Below are 13,068 nucleotides of genomic sequence, written 5' to 3' on the forward strand. Positions count from 1 at the left end.
GGTTTTTCTCTCATCTTTTCCTCACAAAACCACAAGAGTCCTTACGCAGGGAGGAAATATGTACACACTGTTTGCAGTGTTAATTTTTCTTCGCTGTGGATTCTGCTTTTTTCATTATTGTACCTTTATTTAACTAGGCAATCCAGTTATGAACAAATTCTTATTTACAATGACGGCCTACCTCGGGCCAAACCCTAACCCAGACGACACTGGGCCAATTGTGCGCCACCCTATGGGACTCCCAATCACAGCCGGTTGTGATACAGCTTGGAAGCGAACCAGGGTCTGTAGCTACGCCTCTATCACTGAGATGCAGTGCCTTAGACCGCTGTGCCACTCAGAAGCTACTTCATGGACTCCTACCAAAGTATTGATGGAGCTGGAGTTTTTAACGATTGTGTGAAACATATTAACCATATAGTGAATGATTCTCCGAATACAGGTCAACGCAGCTTGTTAGGGAAAACTGTGAAAAAGGACACGTGTAACAACATGGTTTTCCCATACAATCTTAGGACAGAGAATGAAGGAGGATTTATCTGATCAAAAGGCTAATTCTTCAATCCGGAGTGGAAGACAAAAGCTAAAAACTATTAGCTAATCTACGTTTAGAATGAAACCACATTTCCAATGGATGTATCTATCCTTTTAGAACCCATTCTTGAAAAGGGTCTTGGTCTTTAGAGAAGAAAGAGCAGTAGCTAGGCAGCACTAATGGGGGAAAGTAAAGGAGAGCCTCAGTCTCTCTCCGCATGGCTACTGAGATATCTGAGAGTAAACAAATAGATGCCAAATTTATAATTGGTGTTCCTCTACAGAATTCCCAGTACAACAGAGTGGGCTCATCACAGTATGAGACTGCAGACTACAGTTGAAGTCAGAAGTTTACATACACTTAGGTTGGAGTCAATAAAACTCGTTTTTTCAACCACTCCACAAATTTCTTGTGGAGTGGACATCGGTTAGGACATCTACTTTGTGCGTGACACAAGTCATTTTTCCAGCTATTGTTTACAGACAGATTAATTAACTGTATCACAATTCCAGTGAGTCAGAAGTTTACATACACTAAGTAGACTGTACCTTTATAACGCTTGGAAAATTCCAGAAAAGGGTGTGATGGCTTTAGAAGCTTCTGATAGGCTAATTGACATATTTTGAGTCAATTGGAGGTGTACCTGTGGATGTATTTCAAGGCCTACCTTCAAACTCAGTACCTCTTTGCTTGACATCATGAGAAAATCTAAAGAAATCAGCCAAGACCTGCCAGCCAAGACCTGAAATCAGCCAAAAAACAACTGTAGATCTCCACAGGTACAAGAGTATCTATATCCACAGTAAAACGAGTCCTATATTGACATAACCTGAAAGGCCGCTCAGCAAGGATGAAGACAATGTTCCAAAACCTCTGCACATGTGGACAAAGATTGTGCTTTCTAGAGAAATGTCCTCTGGTCTGATGAAACAAAAATAGAACTGTTTGGCCATAATGACCATTGTTATGTTTGGAGGAAAAAGGGGGAGGCTTGCAAACTGAAGAACAGCATCTCAACTGTGAAGCACGGGGGTGGCAGCATCATGTTGTGGTGGTGCTTTGCTGCAGGAGGGACTGGTGCACTTCACAAAATATTGAGGCAGGAAAAGTATGTGGATATATTGAAGCAACATCTCAAGACATCAGTCAGGAAGTTATAGCTTAGTCGCAAATGGGTCCTCTAAATGGGCAATGACCCCAAGCATACTTCTAAAGTAGTGGCAAAATGGCTGAAGGATAACACAGTCATGGTATTGGAGTGGTCATCACAAAGCCCTGACCTTATCCTATAGAATTGACCCAACTTTTTGTGGGAAGTTTGTGGAAGGCTACCCAAAACGTTTTACCCAAGAAAAACTATTGAAAGGCAATGCTACCAAATACTAAGTGTATGTAAACTTGTGACCCACTGGGAATGTAATGAAATAAATAAAAGCTGAAATAAATCACTCAACTATTATTCTGACATTTCATATTCTTAAAATAAAGTGGTGATCCTAACTGACCCAAGACAGGCATTTTTACTGGGATAAAAATGTCAGGAATTGTGAAAAACTGAGTTTAAATGTATTTGGCTAAGGTGTATGTAAACTTTTGACTTCGACTGTAGATTCTCCTTCAGGTAGCGATTCGGTAGGGAGAGCAAGGCGGAAGTGTCCTGCCACGTGGCTCTCTAAAAGAGACGTAATATGTAATATGTGTGGGTTTTTGTGTGTACACAACACTAGACAGATGAGCTTCTGGACATGCAATAGCCAGAAAAAAAGCCTTCTCATTCCTTACCTAAGACCCCAGTGGCTTTTGTGGTTTCCTTCCTCGTCCCACTACTTCACTACCGCCTACTGATGTTTTCAATTGGAGACCAGGTCTGACAGCAATTTGTTATTTTAACAGAGAGCCGGAATTTAAAATCATTCAACTTGCTTCCGAAATAAAACTCTATTTCCTTTAAAGTGCACTACTTTAGAACAGGACCCATAAGGCTCTGGTCAAAGTAGTGTGGTAAATAGAGAACAGGATGCAATTTGGGAAGCAGACTCTGTTCTTGGATGTCTAAAATAAGCTATTTATAGCTGGAACTCAGTTGGCAATATGAATTGGCAAATGTCTTAAGCTAGGATCAAATTAGGGACTTGGAATTGCACACTAATTGGAAATTACAAAGCCTGGGTACGAGTGCTGGCTGCCAAGCACGTGTCGCTGTTCTCAAGTGGAATTTCACAAGCAGCCTCAGGATTTTTCATTTCTGATTATCCATATGAGAGAAACACAGCCAGGCCTCTTTTACAATTGATTGGAATGTAGAACGTGCCATTGTGAATGTGACACAAACAGACACATGCGCAAAGACATGCGTGCGCATTTACACACAAGTTCTGAATATTACATACAAGTGTAATCTGTTATTTGCAGAAAAATATTTTTAATTTCTCACAGTTGGACTGTACGGTATGTGATATTCATTTGGGGATCTCTATGTAACTTGATGAACATAGAATGTTAATTTCATCTGGACTGAGTACAATGTCAGAGTGCCAGAAAGAACAGTGGTGTTATGCGGGCAGATCAGGTAAACCCAAATGCAGACTCAGACAAGGATAGGTAACCAATGTATTTATTGGGGAGATGGGGTGGGGTGCAGTCCAGGGGAATCTCTGGCAGGTAGTAGGGATTCCGGACTGAGGCTGGGGGCAAGGAGATTAGGAACCAGGTAAACAGGTCTGGAGCAGAATCCAATGAAGCAGTGGAGCGGGGATCCAGGGCAGGGAAGCAGGACTGAGGAGACAGGTACCAGAGTCAGAGCAGATGGGACTGTAGCAGAGAGAAGTGTGAGGTTAGGGAAAACAGGCACAACAGGATAACAAACTCTATGCAGGAACAAACAGCTAGAAATGCAGACTGACTGAGTAGATGCTACAATCTGGCAGTGTGGAGGTGTCAGGGCTGAGTATCTGTAGGGTTCTTGATTATGGAACAGGTTGCAGCTGGTGGGAATCTGCTCCGCTTCCAGCACAACTGTCGCCACTCAACCGATCAGAGAGAGAGAGAGAGAGAGAGAGAGAGAGGGAAGATGTAACAAGTGGGGGACTACATCATAACATTGTTTTTCAGGAAAATGTTCTAATTACTGTCATGTATTGTGTACTGATACACTCATAGGCAGCGCCTGTCCTCATACAGTTGTACTGTAGTATTTTTGTGGTTGTTGGTCTTTAATGTTTTCTTACATTCCCAAGTCAACCATGCAGCTTGCTTTGGCTTAGCAAGGAGACCCTCCAAAAGCACTTTCCGCACCTGAATAGACTTGACATACAGTACCATATAAAACACACTCCAAGTTTCCTGCAGCCTTCATCCTTGAAGAAACAAACATCAGCTGTACCATTTTTATGTGGCCTGTGGTTAACATTTGGCTGGTGTTTCACACAAGGTTATGCTGAACTGAATTTCTGTTAAAAACCAGAACTGCATGCCAAATGGCACCCCACAATTATGCGCTGTACAGTGCACTACTTTTGAATAGAGCCTTATCAACCCTGGCCAAAAGTAGTGCACCATATAAGGAATAGGCTGCCATTTGGGACACAGCCCAGGAGTATATTAAAGTGATGTTTGGAAACACTGTGTTGATTTATTGAAGCACGGCAGCTACCTCACTTCCTCAAAAACCTCTTAAGTATCCGCCCCATTTTTTCAGTTTTCGCCTAAAATGACATACCAAAAATCTAGCTGCCTGTAGCTCAGGCACTGAAGCAGGGATATGTATATTCTGGGTTCCATTTGAAAGGAAACACTTTGAAGTTTATGGAAATGTGAAAAGAATGTAGGAGAATATAACAATATAGATCTGGCAAAGATAATACAAAGAAAAAAAAACGTTATTTTTCATTTTAATATTATTTTAATGCAAGAGAAAGGCCATAATATATTATTCCAGCAGAGGTGCAATTTAGAATTTGGCCACTAGATAGTAACAGTGTATGTGCAAAGTTTCAGACTGATCCAATGAACCATTGCATTGCTGTTCAAAATTGTGCATCAAGACTGCCCAAATGTGCCTAATTTGTTTATTAATAACTTTTCATGTTCAACATTGTGCACTCTCCTCAAACAATAGCATGGTATTATTTCACTGTAATAGCTACTGTAAATTTGACAGTGCAGTTAGATTAACACAAATGTAAACTTTCTGCCAATATCAGATATGTCTATGTCCTGGGGAAATGTCTTGTTACTTACAACCTTATGCTAATCCCATTAGCCTACGTTAGCTCAACCGTCCCATGGAAGGGACACCGATCCTGAAGAAGTTTTAACCACATCACCCTGTTTTTCCTTTCTCTCTCTCTCTTTATCTCGCTCTCGCTCTCTCCCTATCCCCCTAATGACACTTTCCGAGGAGTGGCGGGCAAGCGAGGAGGAGAAAAAAATTCTGTAGTTAATCTCTGTGGCATATGGGCAGACTGACAGATGCTAAGTGGCTCACTCAATCCATTCTAGTGCAAATAATTTTAATTTATGATGCCAAATCTTCAGATTCATCACAGACTAGGCTAAACTGACTTGCCTAGTTAAATAAAGGTTCAATTAAAAATACATTTAAAAAAGCCCCTTACGCTGCTACCATGGCCACACATCATTATGGGCATTATCCCATTACCCTCCTGTCCACTTCCTAATCCAATCATCCAATTACAGGCTAGTTTTAGGAACAAACCTTTCATGACAGGCTGTTGTCGTTGACGACTGGGGGCGGTAATGACTCTGATTAGCCCGTTGGGTGTTGGGGGGTTGTGGGGCGTGGGTCAGGGTCCAGTCTCAGAGACCCCAGGAATTAAAGTTTGTGACATTTGGAAGGCTTTCGGAAGGCGTTAATCTGGCCTGGAGGGGTACCATTAGACTGCCATCTTACAACCCATATATTGGCTTAGGTATCATAGTAACACAAAGGGTATAGTCTATCTTTCCAGTGCCATGAAGAATGTACACGGTATGTTTAAAAACTGTTAATGTGCTAGTCTGGTTTGCAATCATCAAATAATTAGATGGAGGAAACACTTCAAAATGTTCTCTAATTTACAATTAAAGTGTTACTTAATTGGCAGAACACACTCATCCCAGTAGTACCCCAATGAGTCCTCATTGTAGAGAGCTACCATTACTACACATTCATGAACTCAAACTCATAGCACATACCCATTCCACACACATCTCTGTGTCCTAAAGTAAGCCTTGACCGAGCCAGAATGGCCCACAGGAGCCTATCTGTTGTTTCTGTAGCGTGAGGTAGCTCATTTCCCTAGATCAGTACCAAATTATGACCTATAACAATAATATGACCACTATCCTCTCCAGTATCTAGTCCACTGTACAGTATGTGTGAAATGCCCCACATCTACTACCCAGACACTGATAGCCAGCTATGTATGCCAGTGCCATACCAGCCATATTCGTTGTCTTGAATCTAATAATTTGTGGCATAGTGCATGTCAACACCTCATATACAGTAGCTATAATAGAATGCCAGCGACTATCACTTATGAGTGGAGGCACATGGTGTTAAATAGTAGAGGACAGTGTGTGCACCTCCATACACGCCCCAGCCCAGTGTCAATCCAATGCCAAGACAGAATTAGGCAGCTATATCTATTGGCATGATATGTGTGTCAAGTACCAACCTGCTAGCTAACCTCATAACACAGCAACATGAAGTTAGTGGGATTCAGGAATCTACTCTACTATTGTGTCCATTTTAGGACACCTGAGTTATGAGGGTACGACCTGAGGCTTGAGGTTGAGGGTGTTCTAAAATGCACACTGTATTTTACCTCTGTACAGCTGGAATAACGTCAGTCATCTGTCCAAAGAAATACATCTTCAGTTCCCACAACTGCTGTTCCCCAAGATTTGAAGTTTAAAGTCATAGAAGGACGGTTATCTTGGATAGACACACAATAGACTGGGGATCACACCCTTTCAGAGCACAAAGCAGACAAAGTAGGGCAGAGATGAGGAGATGGTCTCCAGATGTGTTATTTTGATTTCTGACTGACCAAATGGTACACTATCCCTTACATTTGTACAGGTTACTGTGAAAATAAAGGAAACACCAACATAGTGTCTTAATAGGGCGTTGGGCCATCAGAACAGATGCAATGTGCATTGGCATAGATTCTGGAAATCTATTGGAGGGAAGCAACACCACAATAAATTCTATATTTTGGTGTTTTGTTAATGGTGGTGGAAAACGCTGTCTCAGGCGCCACTCCAAAATCTCCAATATGTCTTCAATTGGGTAGAGATCTGGTGTCTGAGACACACACACACACACGCTATATTAATTGTTTAATTAACCCAGGAACCACACCTTTGTAGAAGCACCTGCTTTCAATATACTTTATATCCCTCATTTTCTAAGGTGTTTCTTTTATTTTGGCAGTTACCTGTATATTCCCTATGGGCCCTGATCAAAAGTAGTGCACTATAATATAGTTTGTTTTGGAATATCTTCCTCTAAATGGATCAAATCCGACCCACCTGAAAATGACCACTGTTGTGAGACCATGACCTGGCACAGTGCATTTGATCCACACACCAAACATAATTAAACTCTTTGTTGAAATATGGAGCAAACACTGTATGTGTGTCTTAGAAACCCACAGAAACAGACACCGTCCCCATATTGCATTTCATACAATTATGTTTATCTTCTGTGAGTGTTGCAAACCCTTCCTGTGCTTCGCAGGGTGCAACATTTACCGTTATTTACACCAGCAACACAAGAGCCTGTATGTTATCATGCCTCTGTTGTGCCATTGGTGTATAGCCAACCTTCATGTATTAATACTTCTCCCTGTGTAATATATAGAAAACATACAATACAGTGAGCCGAGAGAGAGATAATTGTAATCCCTTTTATTGGATCAAGACCCCACACTACAGTATATCACATCACCACTCAGCCTTCAGATGTCATGCAAATAAAAATACCAGCCTGTAGTGGAAAAACTACTAAACAGAATTTACAAACACCACTCGAGATCTCCCTCCTCATTGACAGAGCACAATGCAACCTAAGGTTACAAAGCCTAAGGTTCCCCACCAGCCTGTAATCCCCCTGAGCATGGCCAGCACGTCCACAGACCCATGTCCCTGTATGCAATATCTCCTGGTCTTCCAGATCACTAGCTTGGCTGCACCTGATATGAAATGAAGTAGGACTACCACTCCCCTAAAACTATACTTTGGTCCAAAAACAAAAAGGCAGGAAGAGAAAACCTCCTCCAAGGCAAAAAAACAGCTGGTTAACAGCGCAAACAGCCCCGCCAGTTTTGGACATTGTACAAAAAGATGTCTGAGCTAGCGACTCAGAGAAGCCACAGAATGGACTCATCCTCCCCAAAGCTCGGATCCAGGTGGTGTCTATCACCTCATGTAGTATCCCCCATTAGAGGTCAGCTGTCCGTTTATCATTTGGCAGTTTATTTAATAAAGACCGACAGAAGCCTTTCGGAGAAGGGAAGCACTTAGTTCAAACAAACTGGCCTTCCTCGATGATCTAACCACTTCCAAGGAGGACACATGCGACACCTTCACACATATCATGTACATCGCCTTTCTTATCTTTGCCGTGAACTCCCCCAGTTCTGGGGTCTTGAAAGACAGCAGCATCCCCTCACCCTCCTGCACCGCCCCAACAGGTCAGTGTGTGTCTTATTGGACACATATGCCCAATAGGTTGCTGGCAAGATGATCGGATCTGTTACCACTTGCCTCAGCAGGCAAGGTTATTGGATCCAAGTCAAATCAACCCCGTCCAGCCGTGTACTATAGGAACTGATGTTGTCCAGGCACAGCCAATGCCCTCATCAGCAGTGTGTACGCTGTATCCATCAAGCTAAGACTAGAAAAGACCAGAATAAATGTCCTTTGAAGCTCCTCTATTTGAAATCAATAATGGAAAAAAGTTTTTATTTAATTCATTTTTTTACTTAATGATTATTACAGATTTAGTTAATTTACTTTAGTTATTTAAACAGGATTGGATTTAGAAATAATCATTAAAAATAGTTGTCAGATTGACAAAAGTATTAATGTTTATCAAACACAATTGAATCAAATACCTCCAAAATGAATGAATTATGCCAGTTCAAGCTATTTGACTTAAAGTACCAGTCAAAAGTATGGACACCTACTCATGCAAGGGTTTTATTTCTACATTGTATAATAATAGTGAATATTTCAAATTATGAAATAACAAATATGGAATGATGTAGTAACCAAAATGTTATTTTGAGGTTCTTCAAAGTAGCCACCCTTTGCCTTGATAACAGCTTAGCACACTCTTGACATTCTCTCAACCAGCATCATGTGGTCGTCACCTGCAACGCATTTCAATGAACAGGTGCCTTGTTAAAAGTTCATCATTACTTTAAGACATGAAGATCAATCAAACAGGAACATTTCAATAACTTTGAAGTAGAGTCGCAAAAACCATCACGTGCAATTGTGAAACCTGCTCTCACGAGGACCGCCACAGAAAGATACCTCTGCTGCAGATGATACGTTCATTAGAGTTACTCTCAGAAATTGCAGCCCAAATAAATGCTTAACAAGAGTTCAATTAACAGTCACATCTCAACATCAATTGTTCTGTGGCGACTGCATGAATCAGGCCTTCATGGTCGAATTGCTGCAAAGAAACCACTACCAAAGGACACCAATAACAAGAAGAGACTCGCTTGGGCCAAGAAACATGAGCAATCGGCATTAGACAGGTGTAATTCTGTCCCTTGCTCTTGGGAGGCCAAATTTGAGATGTTCTGTTCCAACCAACGTGTCTTTTTGAGACGCAGAGTAGGTAAACGGATGATCTCCGCATGTGTGGTTCCCTCTGTGAAGCATGAGGAGGTCTGATGGTGTGGGAGTGCTTTGCTGGTGACACTGATTTATTTAGAATTCAAGGCACACTTAACCAGCATGGATACCACAGCATTATGCAGCTTTACACCATCAGGTTTGCGCTTAGTGGGGCTATATTTTTCAACAGGACAATGACCCAACACAACTTCAGGCTGTGTAAAGGCTATTTATTTGACAAAGAAGGAGAGTGACGGAGTGCTGCATCAGATGACCTGGCCTCCCCAATCACCGACCTCAACCCAATTGAGATGGTTTGGGATGAGTTGAACCACAGAGTGAAGGAAACACAGCCAAAAAGGACTCAGCACATGTGGGAACTCCTTGAAGACTGTTGGAAAAGCATTCCAGGTGGAGCTAGTTGAGAGAATGCCAAGAGTGTGCAAAGCTGTCATCAAGGCAAAGGGTGGCTACTTTAGATAATCTAAAATCTAAAATATATTTTGATTTGTTTCAAACTTTTTTGGTTACTACATGATTCCATATGTGTTATTTCATGGTGTTGATGCCTTTGATATTATTCTACAATGTAGAAAATAGTACAAATAAAGAAAAACCCTTGAATTGTCACAATCACTGTCTTGAAAATGACCGGACCAAGGCACAGCGTGGTGAGCGTAAATATCTTCTTTATATATTGCCAACAAAACAACAAAAACGACTGTGAAGCTCCGAGAGGCTATTCCTGCATCAAACAAAGACAACTACCCACAAATACAAAAGGAAAAAAGGCTGCCTAAGTATTATTCCCAATCAGAGACAACGATAGACAGCTGTCCCTGATTGAGAACCATACCCGGCCAAAACATAGAAACATAGGGTTTCCCACCCGAGTCACACCCTGACCAACCAAACATAGAGAATAAAAAGATCTCTAAAATTACTTTTGTTTTCATCGCCTAATGCTTTTGGCCAGTTTCTGTAGGTATGGTTTCTGGGAATTTAGGAATAAAGAATCAGAAAAAATACACATTTATGTAGCAAAATTAATCTTGTATTTTTTAAGTAAATAATTGCATAATCTTTTACACACATGCATACACACACAAACATGGATTGAACATTCATAAAATGGTACTTCAATAAAAGACTTCTAGCAACAGGGGGAGTGAACAAGTGCACACTTCTGAATTAATAAAGTAAAAGATAGCGCCCACAAGGAAGTGTCTCATTAGCCCTGGTCAAGTTATATCTCTGCGTTATAGGAGAAACAGGGTACAAAAAAGACATCTGGCCATGCAGAAGATCTTGATGACATGGACTCGGAGGAAGACAGTACAGTCGTATCATCAGTGCCTCGTGGAATTATGCTGTATCATCAATCAGTGTCTGGAGGCGATCATCAGTGTCACCAGATGAAAGGTACGAGGCTTCATCCAGCAAGCAGTGGGGTACAATTGCATTACAAGAACTGGGCGAAGCAGGCGGGGAGATAAGTACCTTTGCCCTGGATTTCTACTATGCACTGTAAACCCCCCCCCCCCCCCCAGTAGCTGTTGAGTGGTCCCTGTCTGACATTGACCTGCCTGACATTGAGCTTCACTTTTGGCCTAATTCACCCTAGCTTTTCGAGCACCCGAGAGAACCTCAACGTCCTTGTTTCCTATAAAGAACACTGTCACATCATCTGCATACGCAGACAAAGCGGTCCCTGAATGCTGAGTCATCCCTGGCATGGAGAAACCAGTAAGCTTAACTCGTAGTAAACAATTCAATGGCTCAATTGCGAGACAGTTTAGCTGGCACAAGATTTGGTAACCCTGCCTAATACCTTTGAACTGTGATAGGCCAACTCAACCCACCTTCACCATACATGAGGCCCCGGCGTACAGTAAACCCACCATAGACAAAAAAACATTCATTGTTCCAAATAAATAATGGTGGTCTACACAATCAAAAGTCTTCTCCTGATCAAGAGAAAGCAGACCAGCATTCACATCTGACAGTTTACAAACAATAAATCATACACAATAGATATATCAGGTATGCAATACAATTAGTCCTTGTGGACCAACATCCCCAGATATTCCTTTAACCTGTTAGAGAGACACTTAGATATGATCTTATATTCAGAACACAACAATGCTACAGGTAGGCAGTTTTTCAAAAGATCCAAATCCCCCTGCTTTGAAAGACTGAAAGGATCCTTCCAATACATCCCCAGAAATGTTTGTAGAAGTCTGATGGCAAACCATCAATACCAGGTGCTTGGCCTGAGGAGAGCTGCGTTACTGCAGTGAACAGTTCCTGAAGAGTAATGTCAGAGTCCAAAACAGCTCTCTCTCTGCAAAGGGCCTGGTTTAATTAAGAAGTCCTTGAAGCATCTGTGCAGTGCACACAGAGTCACATTGTCCGTGGTCACCCTCCCAGACCTTTACCCATGTATACTGCATAATGTTTGTGTGTTTGACACTCCACACATCCGACAGCTCAAACTCCACTAGTACACTAGATAGACTGGTGACTGACCGCAGGTGCTGCTCTTCACCAGTACGATAAACAATGAAATCCACAGTACAGTTCCAGTCCCCTCCCCTCCCAAAACCATACACCCCTCCTGGTCACGCTGTCTTTAATGTTTCCTTTATTTTATAAAATACAGAAAGTAAAACAAACTTCCCATGACCAACACAACTCACCCCTTAACAACCTCTGCTGTAGATAACACAGTAGTCCCTAAGCTTGATAAAAACATAATTGTCACCCCACAGTCAACCTCATTAGCCTCATCTCCTGTAGGAAAACAACATTAATCTTTTGTCTTATTACTTTAGAAACCAAAGCCCCCTTAATCCTATGCCTCTACCCATTTATCTTAAGACCCCACCCTTAGTGCCTCCATATAGAAATTCGGACAACCAGAAAAAATTAAACAGACAAGGAAAAGGAGACACCCTGTGAGGCACGATCATCATTAAGTATTAGTTTTCCTTTTTATTTTACCATGCTTTCCAATATTTTTCACCTTTTCTCACTCAATTCATCTATCCCCACAGTCTTTTGCAAAATTTCAGCTGACCTTACAAACTTACCTTCATCAAAAAAACAAGCTTTTATCTGACTATCCAGAAGTCTGGTCTAGTCTAGTGTATACAGCGAGTTATCACCAACCGGCTCTGACATGATGACAGAGATGTTGGAAACATCTCCTATTTCCTCCTCTTCTTCAACAGTGGTCGCAGCCGCCTCGGCCCCAGTCACATCACTTTCACTACTCGCTCCCTGCACCCCACCACTCGCACTAATCACCACCTCCTCCTCTATAAGGGAAGCCAGTTCCCCGGATTCATCCTCATTGCTTGTGACAACTGGTGTCTGTGACTCGGTAGACACTACACTACTCCCTCGTGGACGGGCTGTTGCTAAGTACTCTCTAAGCGTGTAGACTGGGTATCAGTAGTGTTCCCCTTGACTGGGTCTATTTTGTTGCTGCCTGCCCGGGGGGCAGCAGGGGGGGGGGCACATCAATGTGTGGGCAAGCATGCCACACTCAAAGCACTGAATGCTGCCTGTACTCACATAAGCCATATACAGCGCATTCAGAAAGTATTCAGACCCATTGACTTTTTAAAAATGATGTTTAGGTTACAGCCTTATTCGAAAAATGTATTAAT

At 41.9% G+C, this 13,068-nt stretch overlaps 1 long non-coding RNA gene across 3 annotated transcripts; it reads right to left on the minus strand.

The window, feature by feature from the left end:
* Positions 1-3,133: 3,133 nt before the first annotated feature.
* LOC109866027 (uncharacterized) lies at positions 3,134-12,833 on the minus strand. Of its 3 annotated transcripts, none has more exons than XR_002251651.2 (3): positions 12,566-12,833; positions 3,439-3,550; positions 3,134-3,346 (listed from the first exon to the last, which is right to left on the minus strand). It is a non-coding gene; the product is annotated as an uncharacterized LOC109866027 (long non-coding RNA). The 3 variants fall into 3 exon arrangements; XR_002251650.2 differs by having other exon boundaries at positions 12,487-12,833; XR_004211681.1 differs by having other exon boundaries at positions 3,439-3,559; positions 12,487-12,833.
* Positions 12,834-13,068: the final 235 nt, after the last annotated feature.

Source organism: Oncorhynchus kisutch, linkage group LG11, assembly GCF_002021735.2.
Source record: "Oncorhynchus kisutch isolate 150728-3 linkage group LG11, Okis_V2, whole genome shotgun sequence".
In the NCBI taxonomy this organism is placed as follows: domain Eukaryota; kingdom Metazoa; phylum Chordata; class Actinopteri; order Salmoniformes; family Salmonidae; genus Oncorhynchus; species Oncorhynchus kisutch.